Here is a 19,355-nt window from a genome sequence, read left to right on the forward strand (position 1 = left end):
AATAAAGGCAGAGCTCCAGAGAAGATATCAAAGTGGGATTTTGCTCCCTATTTTTTGGAAGTTGGAAACAGATTTGAAGGAGTAAGGAATAAAAATAAAATAAAAAAAGTTATTTGGAAAGAGTGCTACATTTTAACTTTCAGACCCATAGTTTTGAAATGCATACTTCGTTGTACATAGTTTACATGCAAAAATGGTGCATTGTTACCTTAAAATGTCTAGGAGGATCAGACAGAGCGACTCCCATTTTTATTTCTTTTAGTTTTGGCTGTTAAGATGCACTGGAAGCGCTGCCTAGAAACTAAACCATTGGCACAGGAAGTGAATATAAGAGCTATGGGATATAAGAAGGGCACAAACCCATTGATTACCCATGGCCATGTAAGTACTATGGTCAGTGCCACCCACTACCTGACCCCATCCCAGCCCAAAAGACCTTTGAGATTTCTTTGAGTAAGCGCTGTACTTTTCAGAGGACGCCAATGTTCTTCCTAAGCAGTCTTCTGAATGGTTCTGGCTTACCTGCAGCTGTAAGCCAGCTCCCAATATCATAAAAATGCCTAAACCAAGAGTGCCTTCAGCGACTTGCTTTATAAACTCTATGTGTGCCTTTGCATCAGTTCCTTATACTGAATTCTTGTTAAAAAAACAACTGGCAAAGCCAACCGTTGTGGCCCTTATACTGCCGTTACGCATTTTCCAGGCACTGCCAGAATATTCCTGGGTACTAACACCATTTGCAGCTGTTGCCAGGTCGTACCGTTCTGGTAGTGCCTTGAAGAAGCTTACACAACGCCTACCTAATAGCCACACCGCTTGGCTTTGCCAATGTTAGTTAAGTTAGGAGAATTAGCTTGATTTAGCAAGTAAAAGTGTCTAGTGAGCTACTCTCTGTAAGAGCTGAAGGGATGGATCTTGTTCACCATAATGCAACCCTGTGGTTCTTTTTATAATTTGCAGAGCACAGGTACTAGACAAACAGCACTGAAGACTTTGGTCGATGGCGCGGCAAACATATGAAGCTGCTGACCACCCAGAAGTCAGTGCAAGGGCACATGGTTTAACGAGCCTATTGGGCGCATCTGAACAGAGCAACACTAAACGTGGCACACTATACCACTCAATCAAAGGTTTCTTTAAAAGCAACTTGGGACATGTTGGGAATGGGCATTTCCACTATAAACGGACCATTCATGATCATGCTGCTAAAATGCTCTTGCCACCGAGCGTAGGTGGGCAGCTAAACAAGTGTTCCTGGTGCACACACACACACACACACACAGTTGCTGGTTAGGAAGATAGGACCTGGCAGGAAAAAAAAAGACTGGGGTGTGCCCATGTAACGCTGCAGGGTGGAACAAGGGGGAAGGGTTAAGACATGAAGGCCAACTCGGTGAAGCTGCACTAGGCAAAGAACAACTATTGTATTGATCTTAGCTGGAAAAGGGTCGGTGAACTCCTGCATGACATTTTCCAATAACCCAAGAGTTCTCAGAGCATCTCTGTAGAATCTGGGATTGCATTTCCAGAGGTTTATCACCAATTCGTGGCAATCCTTGCTTGTTCATCGATTCAAATTTAAATTTAAAATAGAAGCAATCATGTTTTGTGGTGCAGGGTTTGCGCTACTTTGCGCCTGCTTCTACCCTAGTAGAGTGTGGTTAACTTAGGACCAACAGTTATCAGGCGCTCATTTTGGCTGCTCAGGCCAACTGGTGCCTTACAAACATGAATATTTGACATGAACTTTAATTGTTTGAGAATGTAAATAAAGAATTAGTACAGGTCTAGGACACATTTAAATATAATGGATCATACATGCTTGGCAAAAAGGTCTAGTTTGCATTTATTTCATGTGGCAGTTACATCTGCAGTGCACTGCATACTAGATCCTGGTTCAGCAGCAGTAGCTCCAGCCTCCTGAGTGATGTCTGACACCTAGGAGCTGGTTTTAGCTCCTGCTCATCGAATCTTAATTCCAAACCCTGGTAGTAGACTACATATTTTGGGCATCAGTTGCCCTTTCTTTATCAAGTGCTAGAAGGATAAATAACAAATTGATTGAACTCCTCCGTAGACTAATCTACTACACAGTTCGGTGCTTCAAAGCATCGCTAAATGATCGAAACACGCGTGTACTCGCGTCCTTCATCCTTTGGGGGTCAAATGCATAATAGTGACTTGGGTAACAAACGACTATTAGCAGCAAGATGGCGCATTGGGGTGAACATGCACTCTACAAATGACACCCACTGTGTTAATTAACAGTTTTTTAGCCATCAAGAGAACAGCTCAGCAAATAGACATTCATATTTTCATGCTCCTACTCCAAACTAAAAAGGAACAACTCGGTTACAATTCTGCCTCAATCCTAAACATGGGTATATAAAAGCAACTAACCAATTAAAAGCACTAACTTTTTGAAAACTATTAGAAATGTATTTTAAAAAACAACCTGCAGAAAAAGCTGTACAAAAAAATAAAAAAATCTGTTGTGGGTGTTGTAGCCCCATAAACCCTTGCTTTATCAATACATTCTACAATAACATCTATCAAACAGCTGAGGCACTTGAATGATGTCCAAGGTTTGAATTGGTATTACCGCAACCAGGGTGCAAAAGCTGCCCTTGCCATTAGCCATTGGCTAGTTAACCTGGACTCTTGGCAAGTAAGAAATGGTGTGCTGCGTTGCGTGTATGTACAGAATTCAGGTGGCTGGTTTATGGCAACTTGAATTCTTTCCCCCTTGAGCTCAACAAATATCAAATAGCTGTGGAACTCCTTACCTCCCAACCTTAGAGCAGACATGCCCTACCTGAAATTCCGATCCATGGTGGTTTCATGGCTGAAAACGAGGGACCACCAAGATAGCTAGGTGCCAAGGCTATCACTTAATGCAACCCGCACACTGCGTAACCTCGTGCGCCCACTCTGTACTCGCGTTTATACTGTATATATTGCTTGTTCTCCTCATTATGCTCTGTATATACTTCCATTGCTAACATGTACATTTTATATTTGTAACCAAGCTTCGCATATTCTTGTAAATGCTGCGCCTTGATACCCCCGGGTATATCTGCGCATTATAAATAATAAAACAAACAAATATAAAATAGCCAATACGTTCACCTGTCTTTTGTGTAGTTTGAATCACACATACATTGACCACATAAGACTTTCCGATTGTCAAACGGGTGGTGGAGCTGGGGGAGGTGGAAGGGGGGGGCGGGGCGGGGTTGGAGAGGGCTGGCGCATGCAAAATATCCTGCATGAAATAAATTGTTTTGCAAAGGTGGGGATGACTGAACAACCTATTTAACAAAGTTGTTGCGGACGGGCTAAAAAACGGTGGTGTGGGAGATCGCCCAGAGCCTAGCCAGTGGCTCAGATGAATTCAAAGTCTTCCACCAATCACTTTTGTGTTTACAGTTCGTCTCACTATGTGAGAGTGTGTATGCCCAGGCATGGGTCCCTTGCTCGCTGCGCCATAGGGACACTAGCGGCACCTCACCTAGGAGGCCCATCAAGGCAGTAACATGTCCGGGTTGCTCGAGTTTCCGTCCAGAGGGGACCTGGCCTGGTAGCTCGGACTGGTCTGCTACCATTGGTGGCAGTACCCGACTGATTTGAATATGGCTGGACACCTTCTGCAATGGCGCAGACGGGGTACAAAAACGGCAGTGTGGAAGTTTGCCCAGAGCAGTGCCAGTGATTCAGATTCATTCAAAATCTTCAAACCCATCACTTTTTGGTTGCAGGACAGTGGAGAGAGAGTTCAGAGTATGAAATGTTTAGGTTTTGATCACAGTTGGACTGTTATATGCAACTGGCGTGTGTGTGTTAATAAGCATTTCCCCTCGCGATTTTTGGCAGGAGCAGACTGGCATGAAAATGCAGAAACGGTGTGAAAAGCATAGGTACTCAATTGAAAAAAGTCAACTTATTAAATTCAATCCAAGTTCTATGCAATCACTTCTACTAGCGGATGACTAACGCACTATGAGATGGAACAGGGGTGGCAGGAATACATAAGCCGCACTATAAATAAACCTGGACCTTAGTCTATGCATCGAGTAGCTTCAATGTAACTCTGCAGGTAAATAATAGAGGGCTTTAAGTCGGCTGGGGCAGAGCTGAGGCAGTTTACAAAAACCGTTGAGTCGGGAGCTGCAGGTGCTCCCTCCACGTGATGCACCCAGGGCGATTTGCTTCAAGTGTGTGACTGGAAAGCCTTGAACGAAACGTGTAGGGGAAGGCCATGTCCCTGCCAAGGGAGGACCGTCCAGCACCTGGCTCCAAAAGGACAACTCTCTCGAAACGTATCACAGTACTGGCCATTGGGTTGGATTTTCTCACCATATCCGAGAAATCCATTTACAAACATTGATTTAGGTGTGTCAAGACTGCTTTAAATGCACCGCCCTCGCAAAGACGGGATTTGAACTGCGATCGCTAGGATCATGGGCCAGAGTGCGATATCTACTCAAATATGCACCCTGAGCACAACTAAACATTTTTCACCAATATTCTAGGACTGGCGTTTAGAATATAAAATAACAGTAGCCTTCGAATATGTAGGGAAGGATTTTTAGGAGTCAGGGAAATCCAAATCGCCTCCTTGGTGACTTTTTCAGGTGAGATTTTCACATAAAGCACACTTGAGCGTGTGGTCAGGTTAAGATGGTACTCTGCAGTTCATAGGGCATAGTCAAGCACAGCTTTATGGTTTAAAAAAGGCATGTACCTTTTATACGTTCGTTGCAACATTATAGGAAATGTTCCCCCTTGAGTTATTTTACAGGTGTTCTAATCTTCTCAGACAAATGTTTATGTGGGGTGAGGGATGTGGGCGATTTGATCGAATCCATACTATCAAAAAAATGTGTAGTGACTGCATTTTTATTTATTGTTTATTGCGGAGGGGTGGGGGGGCCTGGAGACTCCTTGCAGCGCCCCCTCCCTCCCCATACCTTTATTAATATCCCAACAGAGCCAGACATGGTTAGAGCAAGTATAGTGGGGAATTGGGTGACACTCCTCCATTCTGGGAGAATGGTGCAAACAGATAGTGCTGTGTTTCAGAAAAACAAACCTCTCACAGTATACTAGGAGTTGTGTCATATTGTGTAAAGGGCAAACTGCACCTTTCCGCTGTAGCTCACCGAAATGAACACTGCACTCAAAAAGTCAATAACATTTCTTATTGCCTTAATTCGAACGTGGAACATTTCATACTGACAAGCCAAGGGCATGCTGAATATCTCTGAAGCTCCATCACCCAGTGTTCATGGTCACGGATCAGGCACTTAAGCAACCAGAGCAAAGTGCATGGAGGGAGGAGCTTTCTGACATCAATGCCCTTGGCAGGAGCACGGGACACCAAGGTCCACGTAGAAGCCCATCATACCAAAACCTCACTTGTTTAAATGTCTGCTAGGGTATTACTTCATAACTACCTGTATTTATCAATTGGCCAGACCTCAAAATGTGCACTTGTCCCTAGCTGGTTATAATGGACTATTGGCGAGTATGAAACAGTGCGCTGTGTGCATGTGGATAACAGAGGGGGCAAGTGCCTTGTTAGGCCTGGTTAGCAGCTTGCATCTAATAATTTCTTGGTTCAGTTACCAGATTTAGGATTTCTGGGCGCTCGTGGCAGGCAGTTTTACACCCGCTCACCTTACTAGGGCCCACTTGAGCACACATCCAGCCCGTCACACTGTCATTCACCACTGGCTCATTTTAAATAATTAGCAGCGCAAGCCTCTCAAATTGTAGGCTTCATAACCACATTCTTTCATGTTTCTGCTGCCTCACTGTTGGTGGGGGTGCTGTGACACCATTACGGTGGTGGTTTGTCACAGTATATAAGTAACCGAACAATTTGCTTTTATTCAGAGAACAAGAAAAGCTGCAACAAGAAACTCCACGTGGGCATATGCGAGGGGCTGGGCATGCCCATGCCTGGGTGGGTGCCTTACAATAATGCACTCGCACCAGTGTCAGATACATGAACATGGTGTACTAGGGAGGCAATGGGACAGCACAGACAAGACTAACATGTACACAACAATATTTACTACTTAGTATTAGGAAAGAAAAAGGGGTAAATATGGCGATGGGTCGAGTAATAGCGCATGGTGGCGAGCGGTAGAGGCTGTGGAGAGCTAGAGATTGCAGAGTGCAAACTTTTGAGTAAAAAGGGATGGAGTTAGCCGGATTGTAGGGGTGGGGGAGTATCAGCTCATGTCTACATTTATAGACTAGGGGGAATTCGAAGGAGGGAACAATTGTGCATGAAGAGAAATTCCACAAAAGGGCAGTGCACAGAGATAAATGGAGATTTAGAGATTGCAGAGGGTAAAAACTGCTTCACAGGGAACCTCGTGAGGAGGCTAGAACAGTAATCCACTCTACTGAGGCTTTGGATGGAACATGACGTGGCAAAGTGGAAGGTGAAAGGCAGGCAAATTGTCCATATATTGAGCATGTTAAGCATGGCAGCGACTGAGGTAGAACTAACTAACTTGTTTAGTTACAGAAAGCCTTCAGAGTGCAGCGCACGAGGGTCAGTTCCAGGATGAAATGAAAAAGGAGAGAAAGGGGCAGAGCTCCAAGGCTAAGTATACTATGATAAAGAAGGACCAAAGGCAACGTTGCGATTGCAGTGTTTGTCAAGGAGTTCTCGTCTGTATTTTGTCAATAATGTGATGGCACATTTAGTATATACAAATAGCAATGGTCTGCTTGTAAATAGCTGGTTATCTTAACTGCCCGGGTTGGGGCTGTTGTAAATGTGCGGGAGCAGGTTCTCGGAGCGTTTGCCGGCAGGTTCGGTCTTCTGTTTGGACGGAAGACCAAACCCACTGGCAAACGACAGAAAACCTGCTCCCGTGCATTTACTAGAACAATTGAGAAACTTGAACACTAATAAATGAAGTAACCCCTCAAGCTTGACTGCATATGCAGCGAACCGCAGACATTAAGTGCAGGAATCTGCAATCTTCAGACTATTCAGGCACCAATATTCCAACTGATCATTGCGCCTCTTTATTCTGTGCAACCCATGGCACCCAGAACCCTATGACCAACCGCAAGCAGTGGACCTTCCAGTCACACGCTTTGCCTTGATAAAGCCTCTTTTGGTCGAAACACGCGTTCCTTGTTCTGTTCCATCACCATTGCCCTATTGTTTCTATGATTATAATAGCAACCTATCAAGGACAGGTCAGACACAGACAAACTGCTATTTGTATATACTAAATGTATATTATTTGACAATAATGTGATGGCACAAGAGAACTCCTTGACAAACACTACAAGCGCAAAGTTGCCTTTGGCCTTTCTTTATTCATCGCACTTCGGGTTTGGCCCCAGACTAAGGCACATGCAGCACACTTTCTAAAACCCAGCATCGATATACTTGACAGACGTCCAGCGCAGGTGGTAATACGGTTCATCACCGCCCTCCTTGCTCCTGAGACGTATACTACCCTGGTTTTGGAAGAACTGAGCAGACAGTAAAGCACCATCCAGTAGCAAATGAGGGCTAAGCAGAGTGCGATGAAGGAGGAAAGCAAGGGGATAAAAGGAAGGTTTTATTGTTATTAGTAAAGAGGTGACAAGAGAATTTGGAAGAGGCGAAAAGCTTGCTAAGGGAAGTGTACACACGAATAAGAGGGGACTAAAGGCAGGCCAACCGGAATAATATGTTGCAGTATTCGAGAAGAGGAGGGAGAAAAAACAAGGATTGAGTAGACCAAGTAAGTAGGAGGGAATCCACGTAAGAGCAGTGTAACAGGAGCAGAGATTAAAGAGTCGGGACGAGGGATAAGTGGCAAGAAACGCTAAAAAGAGTAGATATCAAGGACGAGGAGGCTAGAGGAAAGGGGGCAGTGACTGGCAATAGCAGCGAAGTGTCACATGTACGTGAGGAGCACCGTTTCTGTGGAGTAACGGGCGGGGAACCGGGACTGGAATGAGGGGTGGTTGCCGAGTACAAGCACCTTTAATGAACACCAATCATTCTAGGATTTTAGAATTCGAGGGAGAAGGGCGACGAGTATTTGGCAGGGGGATTTTTCTTTTAAGAAGGGTGGTGCCTGTGGCCTCCCTTCAACACCCTGAAACACTGGTGTACAGGCACGTTATAAATGCCATATCATATTATAAGATTCCAGAGGGCAGGGAGAGGTTTAAGCAAGGAAACAGGTAAGGGGTACCAGTTGCTCGACAGTCTGGGGTGCATGGGGATATGCATGGGCATAGGAACATTTGGCAGACCGGAAGATGCGTGCCATTTCAGTCTGATTGGCAGAGGAGATACAAGTCAGAAATGTAGGAGAGAAGGAGGCAAAGGATGAAGATTCAAAATTACTGGAGTTATGAGCCATTTAGTTTCTGCATGGAGCCCATTTAGCCGGTTAACAACAGCTACCAGGAACCGTTATTGGTGGCCCAGACCCCATGGTGCCACACAAACATACCTATGACACACTATGTTTCGAAATGTGTACAAAAAGGTGCATAAAGGCACATCTCATTTAAGGGGCAAAAATGCTACAAGTTGCATCTCAGGTGGAAGTTAGAATTGTGTCACGCTATGCTAGATCCATGTTCCCCAGAGGAAGCTCCTGCTTACTGGGTAATGCCCGTTACCAAGGAGCAGTAATTAGCCCCTGCTCATCAAATCTTGATTTCACTCCCTGAAGGCGGCAATTGACAGCATCACAATTTTCAGGAGAGAATTACCAGGCTCAGGCATCAGCAGAGGATGAAGGAGGAATGGAGGATGGACAGGGGGTATAAGCATGGCGTGGAGGCTCCTCGATAGCCTGCAAGGGTGAGAGGAGATGAGTGTAGTGTCCCGATCTGAAGAGTGGGGTGAGGGTTGAGGATAGCATGCTAAGAGATTCCGTGTCTGACACCGATGGGCAGCAATCTGTGGCCTTCCAGATGTTTTGGCCTACAACCCCCATGATCCTTCATCATTGACTACGTTGGATATTATGCCAAAGTATCTAGGAGGGCCACAATTTCCCCAAATATGTTCTATGGGCTCAGGAAGGCACGGAAACTGATTTTTCTCCAAAGGAGTAATCAAAGGCAAATGTTAATTTCAATCGGTGAATGGCAGGGGAGACATACGATTGAGGATGTGGGCGGGAGTAAAGGAATAGATTGCTCTAGATGGGGTGCAAGGGAGTACAGAGTGCTTGAATGAAGTCTTGAAAGGCACCCTCGATGGCATCAGCAAGGGGTCATGAGAGTGCCTGAATGGAGGCCCAAACTGGGTCAAGATAGGGAACCATGTATTCAGGTCGGCATTTGCACTTGGTGAGTGAGAAGGAGAATTCGGGGGTCAGATAAGTGCATGAGGGGTCAATTGAGGGAGTGAAGAGGGGGAAGAAAGACCCAATCCAGCGAGTTACTTTTAATGTGAGTAGGTGGGTTGTGTAGGGTGACAAGAATGGGGTCCGACAGTGAGACCCATTATCTTCAACTTGAACTGGAGCCCTGAGAACTGTCTTCAGCTGCCAAAACATCCACAATCAGCAATAAAAAGATAACTATACCTGGAAAAACGGTCCCATGAAGATGCCCAACTTAAACAGACCGCACAAAGACAGAACTCCTGCTTTTCACCAACACCATGCAACAGCCTGCCATGAACATCCAAACCATTCCCTTTAATCACAATGTGCAGTTTATTATTTTGAAATGCTTCAGATAAATAAATTCTGTTTCAGTGGCTTTTACCCATGGCATGCAATTACACCCATGTAGATAAAAATCATAAGAAGCGTTCTGGTTTGTGTCAAGTAACCTGACCTTTGCACCACTAGCAGAGCCTGGAGCAGAGCCTGGTTAGCTAAAAACAAACAATTACCAGGAAATACTTTGGCTCTGCAGGCCAACTGGTGCATTACAAAACATGCATATGTGACAGCACTGTTGAATGTTTGAAACTGTAGATAAAGTAGAATTAGGTCATCTATGCCACATTTAAGTATAATGCAGCATACATTATGGACAGTTACAGTGTGCCTCTACTGTGGAAGTTAGAAGTGTGGTGCACTGTGATTCACTCCAGGCTACCCAGTGGTAGCTCCTGCCTACTGGGTGATGCTGCATAACCAGGAACTGATGTTCACTCCTGCTCATCAAATCTGATTTTCATACTCCACAATGAGGATGGTTGTTTATCCTGAATTGAAGCAGGCTTTATTGCTCACCATCCATCTTTGGATTGCTGTCAGAATGGTGCTTTTGGGGAAAAAAATAAATGTAATTTGAAAAATCTGCATTTTGTTAGTTCACTTTTGCTCGACCGGAATTTGGTATTTTTTGTTAAGAGAGGAGGGGGAAACCTCTGGGGAGATGCCATGGCTTCATCGTATGAGACATGCTATCCCCCTTACAGGATGAACCTCCCCATTTACAACACAAGTCATCTGCTATAACTCCACATATCAATCCTCCATGACGGACTTGCCATCAAAACACATTTTGAACATTCATCTGACGTTTTCATGCAAGTTGCCAAAAAGGGAATACCGTTTCCAGAAACACCTCAATACTGAAACGAGGAAGAGGATTGGAGGAATGCAAAGCAAGGGAAGCCTCGAGCACAGACAGCGCTCTAGTTGCTGGGAGCACGCACCTGTGCCTGGGACACTTAAATCAGGACTTCAAGACGCTAGAATGCTGGTGGGAGCGGGCTGCTCCTCTCTGCAAGCTGGAAGAGGGATGGTGGAGCCAACCCGCTCAGGTGCGGAGAAGCAGAATGTGCAGCAGGAACGACAGAAGCCAGCGCAATGCTCCTGGGTGTTCGCCGAAGTTGGAAAGCAGTAGTTCACCTACCGGAGACCCATGCGAAGCAAGGGAGCCCAGCTGGAGCCGCTGAAAGCCGTTGGTCTTGAGGAAGACGGTCCCTGAAGATGTGTTACTGGCGGGCGGCAAGAAGAACAAGGAACGCTGCATAGATCGGCATATTGGTGACCACGCCAAATTTGAATAATTGAAGATAACAGAATGGAGAAAGAAAGAGCTGTTCACCAAACCCGATAAAGAGAAAGTGCATCTTCTAAAGAAGACCGTCTTTGACGTTTGCAAGAATGTGCCAATAATGCAAATAAACACTAACAAGGCAGTATATAACAGAGTGAATTAGCCTATAAGGCTAAAGTGCCAAGTTACCCAGAAGGAAGTGTGAGCAAAACACTAACATTGCAATATACAATGTACAGAATGAATTCGCCAATATGGCTAATGTGGTGAATTATCACGACTGCAAGTGTGAACAAAGGCACACCAATGGAAAGCCCAGACAGGAGAGTATACCAGACAGGTGCAAGTGTACAGAGAAAGTCCTGGTAGAGAAATACACCAGGCAACGGCAAATTGAGGAGCATAAAGAAATAGCCAAATGGGCAATATTGGTCCAAGGTACTAAGGAGCACAAACCCCGGCAAGAGAGTACACCAAGTATGCTAACAAAGCAAAGAGCGAACAAAGTTGTGTATGATTTTGGTATGAAGCAAGAGGAAAAACAAGAAATGTAATTAGTAAGAAAGCGTGAAAAGAAGAATCCAGGGCAAGGGAGACAACCTCTGGAATAAGAAGCAATATACTGGAGAGACTTTTAGGAGGAGTTACTTATTTCTTTATCCTTTTGAAAATGTCGAATTATCCTTTAGAGTTCATTTCTTTAGAATGCGAGTGTCAGAATAGTACTTGGCACAGGACGGTTTTGTTATGGACATTATGACACAAACAGATCCATAGTTTTGAATTTATGTAGGGAAACAGCTGTAGTGCAGGAACTGCAAGGCATTTTCCCCATCCCCTTTTATTTATCAATACAAGTCTTTGGCCTAAACCAGTCCCAACCTTTGTGCAAGTTTCATTCCTGACTCACATATGGTGTCAGGTGTCAGCAATACAAGCCAATCTAATCTCAACTAGATATTTTAGAAGGGGAACCCCAATGAAAAATTACCTGTGTCCATGGAGATGAGGAGGTATCACAAACCCCCCCCCCGTTACCATCTGAGTCCATGAAGAATCAACCCAAATAAATGCTGTTATTCCTGGGCTACTGGCGGAAACCATAATTGGCACAGACTTCCCAAGTTTCGAAACCTGACAGAAAAAAAGAAAGCCCCCGCCCACCCGACTCATCCGCCTCCCGATTCGCCTTTCGATTACTCGGAAAAAGATGGGGTTTAACCAGAAGGCCCCATCTGTAGGCAGGATACCAAAGTTAAAGAAGGGAACCACTGTCAAACACCAAAAAAACAGCCCTTGTGTGGGTGATGTGATGAATCAGATGGAGTAATCACCGTTTCCCCGGCAGTGACCTCCTCCCATGGTGCCAAGGAACAGCAGCTGCTACCTGATCCTGACCCTGAGGGCGGCTATATGAGGGAGGATCACATGGGGAGGCAGGGACAACCTCTGGGGAGATGCCATGGTTTTATCGGATGAGATATGGTATCCCCTTCTCCCTCGCAGGATGAACCTCCCATTTACGGTACTCTAACGACTCATTGGAATTTCTCCCCTGTTCCCGCCACGTAGAGTAGTAAATCCCTTTGTTACGCCTATAGGTCAACTCTCAAATATGGACTTGCCCTGTAGAACTCGGCTCGAACTCCACATATCAGTCTTCCATGACTGGCGTGCCATCAAAACCCATTTTGAACATTCATCCGATGTTTCCCGGCAAGTTACCGAAAAGGGACTACTGTTCCCAGAAACACCTCAATACTGCGATGAGGAAGAGGAGTGCATGACTCCAGAGCAAGGAAAGCCCCGAGCACAGATAGCGCTCTACTTGCTGGGAGCACAAACCTGTGCCCGGCACATTTAAATCAGGACTGCAAGAAGCTAGAGAAAACTGCTGGTGGGAGCGGGCTGCTCCTCTCTTTGGGACTGATGAGCTGGAAGGACGGTGGAGCCAACCGACTCTCAGGCGGAGAAGTCAGCGCAGGGCTCCTTGGTGCTCGCCGGTGTCAGAAAGCAGCAGTTCACCTACCAGATACCTGTGCAAAGCAGGGAAGCCCAGCTGGAGCCACAAGAAGCAGAAAGTCAATTGTCTCAAGGAACGTGGTGTTATATCGCACTACAAGTGCTGGTCTTGGGGGCGCCGTGGTAGGCTTCCTTATGCTAGGTCACTTGTCCACACTAAGATGGCCGCCAGGGAGAGCCATCCTGTTGGGGCTAGGCAAATTGTTCCAGCTGATGCAGTGTTTCTGCATTCATGCGATCACGTGACAGAATATAGGCTGTAGGATTCTGAGCTCCCGTGTGTCGCTACTCCAAAGCAGGACGCTTCACAAATTTGTCTCCTAGGATCTCTTTTGAATCGCTGCTTGTTTCTTGGTTTCTAATATCTGTCCCGCTCACAGACTCACCCGCGCTGCACTCCGTAACTCAGACACTGCACGTCACGGAAAGAAATCCCTCTTCGTTGAACGCGGAAGCCGAAGTCAGACCGTTACTTTCTTTAGACCCTTTCATTGAGGAATACACAGTAGGAACTTCGTTTCACTTCCTTGACATCCCAGCAGTTGTGGTTGCTCGGTAGTCAATATATTAATTTATGCGCAGTTCTCTCGGATCCCAATCTCCGACTCGCCTGAACACTTCCGGCATACAGAACCGATTCATGACCGACAGGATTCTTTTCCTCCGGCTGCTTTCTTTACCATGTAGACAAAGCAGGGTTTCTTGTCTCCCATCTGACTGGTGCAGCTTCGGCTTGGCCGACTCAGTTGGTAACCACTGGGAACCCAATCTTAGATTCATACCCCGCATTCTTCAACAGTCTCATGTCGACGACAGTCCCTTAAGTTCAGGTCCGATCAAAGAGCAAACCTTGCCCATATCATGTTGTATTTCTTCTCATGAGGAGGTTGAGTTTTGACTTAATGAAAGCCGATCATTTTCCTATAATACTTGGATTACCATGGTTACGTCTCCACAATCCGTATATATCAACTGGTCTGCAGGTACCCTTTTTCTTGGATCCGAGTATTGTGTAGCTCATTTTCTTTCTTACAATTCGGTAGGGGTCCACATTTCCCCTGTAAGTCCCATTCGGGAATCTGTCACGGTGGTCAGTCATAAGTGGCATTACTGATTGTTACTCTCAGTTTGCTTTGGTATTCTCCTCACCTCAGTTCTCCACTCTCCCTCCTCATCAACGGGATGATTGTCATATCAAATTGATTCCCGATGAGCTCATACCTTTCAGGTGAATATACATGCTCTCTCCAAAAAGAAAAATCAATACTGAAGGAATATTTCCAAACAAATTTACAGAACGGTTTGATTTCGGAATCTACGCACCCCACGGGAGCCTCATTATTCTTGATCCCGAAAAAGAACACTGAGGAGTTACGTCGATGTATAGATTATAGGGGGTTCAATAGGATCACTGGGGCCGATAAATATCCTATGCCATTAATCCCAGACATCCTAGAAGCTGTGACAGGAGCCACCATCTACTCCAAATTGGACCTCCAAGGAACATACCATCTCATCCGGGTAACTCCTGGGGATGAATGGAAAACAGCCTTTCGGGCATTTTGAATAACACGTAATGCCTTTTGGACTTTACAACGGGCCTGCCATATTTCAACGCTTCATGGATCACTTGTTTGCAGATGTATTACTACACTTTGTAGTTATGTACCTGGATGATATACTCATCTTTAGACCCAACAAGACTGACCGCATACGTCATGTCAATTTGGTTTTGGATCGTCTACAGGCCAATCAATTGTATTGTAAAGAAGAGAAGTGTGAATTTCATCAATCCTGTGTTACTTACCTGGGCTTTGTGTTATCTGCTAAAGGGGCATCAATGGATCCTCTGAAGGTTTTGGAGGTTGTGGAATGGCCGCCTTCATCCAACAGTAAAGAAATTAAAAGATATATTGGCTTTGCTAACTTCTATTGAAAGTTTATCCCATGCTTCTCTGAGATCATTTTACCACTAACTAGGCTTCTAAAGAAGGGTAATCCGTTCAAATGGGATTCACAAGTACAAGCATCCTTTGATGAATAAAAATACTTTTTACTTCCGCACCCATCTTAACACCTGATCAACGCCACAAAAAAAATTAAACAAAAAAAAAAAAAGAAAAAAAGAAAAAATAATGTAAATTCATCCTGCAAACTGCTGCCTCACATTACGCTCTTGCTGCAGTATTACTCCAGGAAGGAGGAACAGGGTTTTTGTTCCTTCAGAGGAATTGCAGAAAGAGGTTTTACATATGTGTCACGACTCCCGTGCTTCTGGACATCAGGGAATACTTACAACGTTGGAACTAATCAAGAGGCATTTTTGGTGGTCTTCCCTACAAGCAGATGTTAAAGACTATGTTTCCGCATGTTCTAAGTGTCTGCAGTCTAAAACACTACGCCAATTTCCTCTTGGACCGCTTACACGGATACCCATTCCTGACAAACCATGGCAAGTGATATCCACCGATTTTATTGTGGATCTGCCTGCTTCCGACAATCACACCATCATAATGATGACTATCAACTATTTTACAAAAATGGCGCATTTCACCTCCCTACCTGGGGTTCCCACGGCAGATCATATGTCTTGTGTTTTTGTAGCCGAGTTAGTTACATGTCATGGACTAAAAGACTATTGTTTCTGATAGCGGCCCACAATAGACTAAATTCTGGCAAAAAATATGTTCCCTTCTCAAAATCAAAAACGGCTTAAGCTTGGGGTTTCATCCTCAAACCAACAGGCAGACCGAGCGCCTAAACCAGACGTTGGCGGGATATTTACGTTGTTTTGTATTAGCAGCCCAGGATGTTTGGGTGAAACTTTAACCACTCGCAGAATTTGCCTACAATAATGCTTCTCTGTTCTGAAAACCAGCCCAATATTCTGTTCCTATGGTTTCCATACATCCTTCCTCCCTTAAACGGTACTCCATCCACTCAGTTTCCAGGAGTGGATGCTTTGCTCACCGCCATTCACAATGGTCATCAATCGGCCCGTAGGGCACTTCAAGACGCTCAAGGCCGCGATAAGCGCTATGCCGATCTCAGAGGAGAAGGCCAGCTCCCTCGTTGGCTTCCAAGTTCCTGCCTCACCATCTACTTCTTTCCAAGCTGTCTGAGGTTTTTTAGCCCATTCTAGATTGTGCAAATGGTAGAGGAGGTGGCAGTTCTTCTTCAACTACCCCCTTCTTGGTCCAAGACTCATCCTGCGTTTCATTTGTCGCAGATCAAGCTTGATGTACCGGATCGTTTCCAGAGAATATCTTCGGTTCACCCCCCACCTGTCACCACTGCCTTGGGGGCTGAATATGAGGTTGCTGGTATATGCGACTCTCTGTATTCTAGGGGACGATTGCAATTTTTGGTGGACTAGAAAGGCTACTCACCGGCAGATGGAACCTGCTTCTGGCGTTCATGCTCCCCGTTTGGTCAGATGCTTCCATCGGCTCCATCCCGGTAACCCGGGTTGTCCACCTCTAAAAGTGGGGCATACTGTTATATCACACTACAGGCGCTGGTCTCAGTGGTGCGGTGGTAGGCTTTGTTATGCCATGTCACTTTCCCACACTAAGATGGCTGCCAGGGATTTCCATTCCGTTGGGGCTAGGCGAATGTTCCAGCTGATGCAGTGTTTCCACATCCATGCTATCACATGACAGAATATAGGCTGTCGGATTCTGAGCTCCTGTGCGTCGCTACTCCAAAGCAGGACGCTTTGTAAGTTTGTCTCCTAGGATCAGTTTTGAATCCCTGCTAGTTTTTGTGTTTCTAATTCCTTTTGTTTCTTAGATCTGTCGCAGACTCACCCGCGCTGCATTCCATAACCCAGACAGTGCATGTCACGGAAAGAAATCCCTCTTCGTTGAATGCGGAAGCCGACGTCCGACTGTTACTTCTTTAGAACCTTTCACTCAGAAATACACGGTTGCTCGGTAGTCAATATATTCATTTATCCGCAGTTATGTCGGATGCCGAGCTCCGACTCACCTGAACACTTCCGGCATACAGAACCGCTTCACGACCGACAGGATTCTTTTCCTCCAGCTGCTTTCTTTACCACATAGGTTACTTGGGATAGATAAGAGCTTGTTACCCAAACAATTGGACATATACTTACTCTTGTTCATTCCGATCATAGAAGGCATCAAGATACCAAAGACCCCGTCCAAGGAAACGCTGTTCTCAAATATAGGTTATGTTATGTATACTTATATAGCGCCGGCAGCCCGCAGGCATCAGGGCGCATGTAACATACAACATAGACTAGATCTACAACATAGACTAGATCTACAAGGGATACCATTCGCAATCCCGACAGAGGTTCTCAGTTTTCCTTACTGGGTACAATCACTTGAAAAGACACCTGCGGGTTGTTCCCTCTTCCTCTATTCCTTTGAGTACATACTTACCCATCTTATTATACCTGTCAGGCTTTCTGAGGGAATCGTCCAGTGAAGAAGTTTGGCGCTGACGATTCCAGTCCATCTTTCGGGAAGATGGAAGAGCCGCAGTTGACCTATGCACTCTGATCCTGAACATGGTTTTCTTCCCCATAGGGTTTTCCCCCACGTACATACTCGAGAGTTTGCGAAGGTCGTTATTCAACAGGTATCGTGTGAATGTCCCCTTTCCCCCCCAGTTGTAGGATGTATTGTGGTCCGTTCACACTGATGCTGACTAATGGCAGTGTATTCAAGTTTTGGCGAAACACTAAGAAGTTCATCTTTCATTGAAATTTTATGTTAAGAGTGGGCTAAATTTTGCAACAAGTATGATCAACTATAAGGACTCATCACAGAAAAACCTCTTTGAAATGAAGTCCTTTTTTGTCCTGAAAACGGCTACACTTGCAACAACAAATTGTCTGATTTCTTTGTTGCTATCAGCTGAAACATATGTCGACTATCACAAGAGCAAAAGGTTTCTAAAAGGCTTATCTCTTTGATAGAGCAGTGTCCTGTGAACAAGAGTGCTCTACCCTTGTGTTTTTTTGAATAGTGTTAAAAAGGCACAAACGCACATACTAACCCCACCACATTTTAATGTTCTGTATCAGACCCTAGTCTGTCCTTTATTTATTCTATATTATGTTTCAAAGATTTTCTTTGTGGGTTTTTTTATACATTTTTCCTTGATAATTAAATAAAAGTTATGTTTTTTGATATATCTGTATGGTTTCATAATTTGCATTGTACGCTAACAGGAGTGTATTAGGAGAGAATCTTTCCCATGAATACAGGTAGAAATTGCAACTCTGTTTTTGAGTAAGCGACCTCTACCAATATAGGTACACCCACTGCTAGATGACAGAATCAAGAGACAGGGTCCCCACCTTTGCTGTGCTCCTTTCCCCATAGTCCTGATCCCTGTAGGTGGCGCTCCCAGAAATAGGATCCTCCCAATGTTCCTCACACTATTATGGAGTGTGACAAACACTATATATAACATGCCATCAATCCATGTGTCAACCGGTTTCAGCAGCTATTCAATGCTGCCTTCTTCAGGACGGTCTTAACAACAAAGAATTAGTAATTACATTTTCTATGAACTGTCCAATCCATGCCACCGTTTCACACATATGGCATCAGATTAACTATTAGAGCCGCTAATAATTTAAAAGCGACCTCACCTTCTTAGTAAGTGCAGAAACAGATGGCTGTATAACATACAGGTTCCCTGCAATATAATTAGATATACACGATTACTACTCTATTTATGGTCTATTACACTGCAGTACATTTACTCACGTGTAAAATGACAGCAAAATCGTGTACATAGAAATAGTTTAAACACACTCACAGAACACTTCTCTGGTATCCAGTCACCTTGCATACAACCTCGGCTCCAATGCTGTGCCGTAGAGGGCTACACAATGCCTGCAAAAACACGGCAATGTCACCATAAATAGACACCTCCTGCACCTAACAAAAGTACAATAAACCGGCCGCACCAGGGAAAGTATAACTCACCGTTGCGCGCTCGGTTCTGTAAACAAACGAAGCAATCTGCTTGCCCAGGCAACTGCTCGCCTCCATCGGCAGATCGTTGGACATAAATCACGTGATGTTACGTGTTGCGCTCATATTGACGCCCATCATGAAACAACGTAACCTGTCACGTGATCACACACGGAAGTCTCCATGTTACCGATGTTGTATGCGTATGCATGGTAGCTAAGCAGCAGTGGAGTTTAACCCCGCATTTCCCGGCTGATAGACTTACAACTCACCTATCTTACTTCACATACGGACGTTTTTGTCTATTTTTAATTCCATCTTTTAAGTTTTAAAAAAAAGGGGAATTGGTGGTGAGCAGCAGAA

General features: G+C 44.9%; 1 protein-coding gene across 8 annotated transcripts in view; it reads right to left on the reverse strand.

The window, feature by feature from the left end:
- Nucleotides 1–19,093, reverse strand: part of LOC138487712 (adiponectin receptor protein 2-like) — a 1,243,553-nt gene extending 1,224,460 nt beyond the window's left edge. For 6 of the 8 annotated variants that reach the window (XM_069614254.1, XM_069614248.1, XM_069614245.1 and 3 more), the window contains exons 1-3: nt 19,005–19,087; nt 18,835–18,911; nt 18,665–18,711 (exon numbers count right to left, since the gene is read on the reverse strand). The gene's annotated coding sequence lies outside the window, so the exon portion shown is untranslated. Of the gene's footprint in view, nt 1–18,664; nt 18,712–18,834; nt 18,912–19,004 lie in introns of all 8 variants that reach the window. The other 2 variants (XM_069614255.1, XM_069614257.1) reach the window with 2 other exon arrangements.
- Nucleotides 19,094–19,355: the final 262 nt, after the last annotated feature.

Source organism: Ambystoma mexicanum, chromosome 9 (genome assembly GCF_040938575.1).
Source record: "Ambystoma mexicanum isolate Mex_15411 chromosome 9, UKY_AmexF1_1, whole genome shotgun sequence".
Lineage (NCBI taxonomy): Eukaryota > Metazoa > Chordata > Amphibia > Caudata > Ambystomatidae > Ambystoma > Ambystoma mexicanum.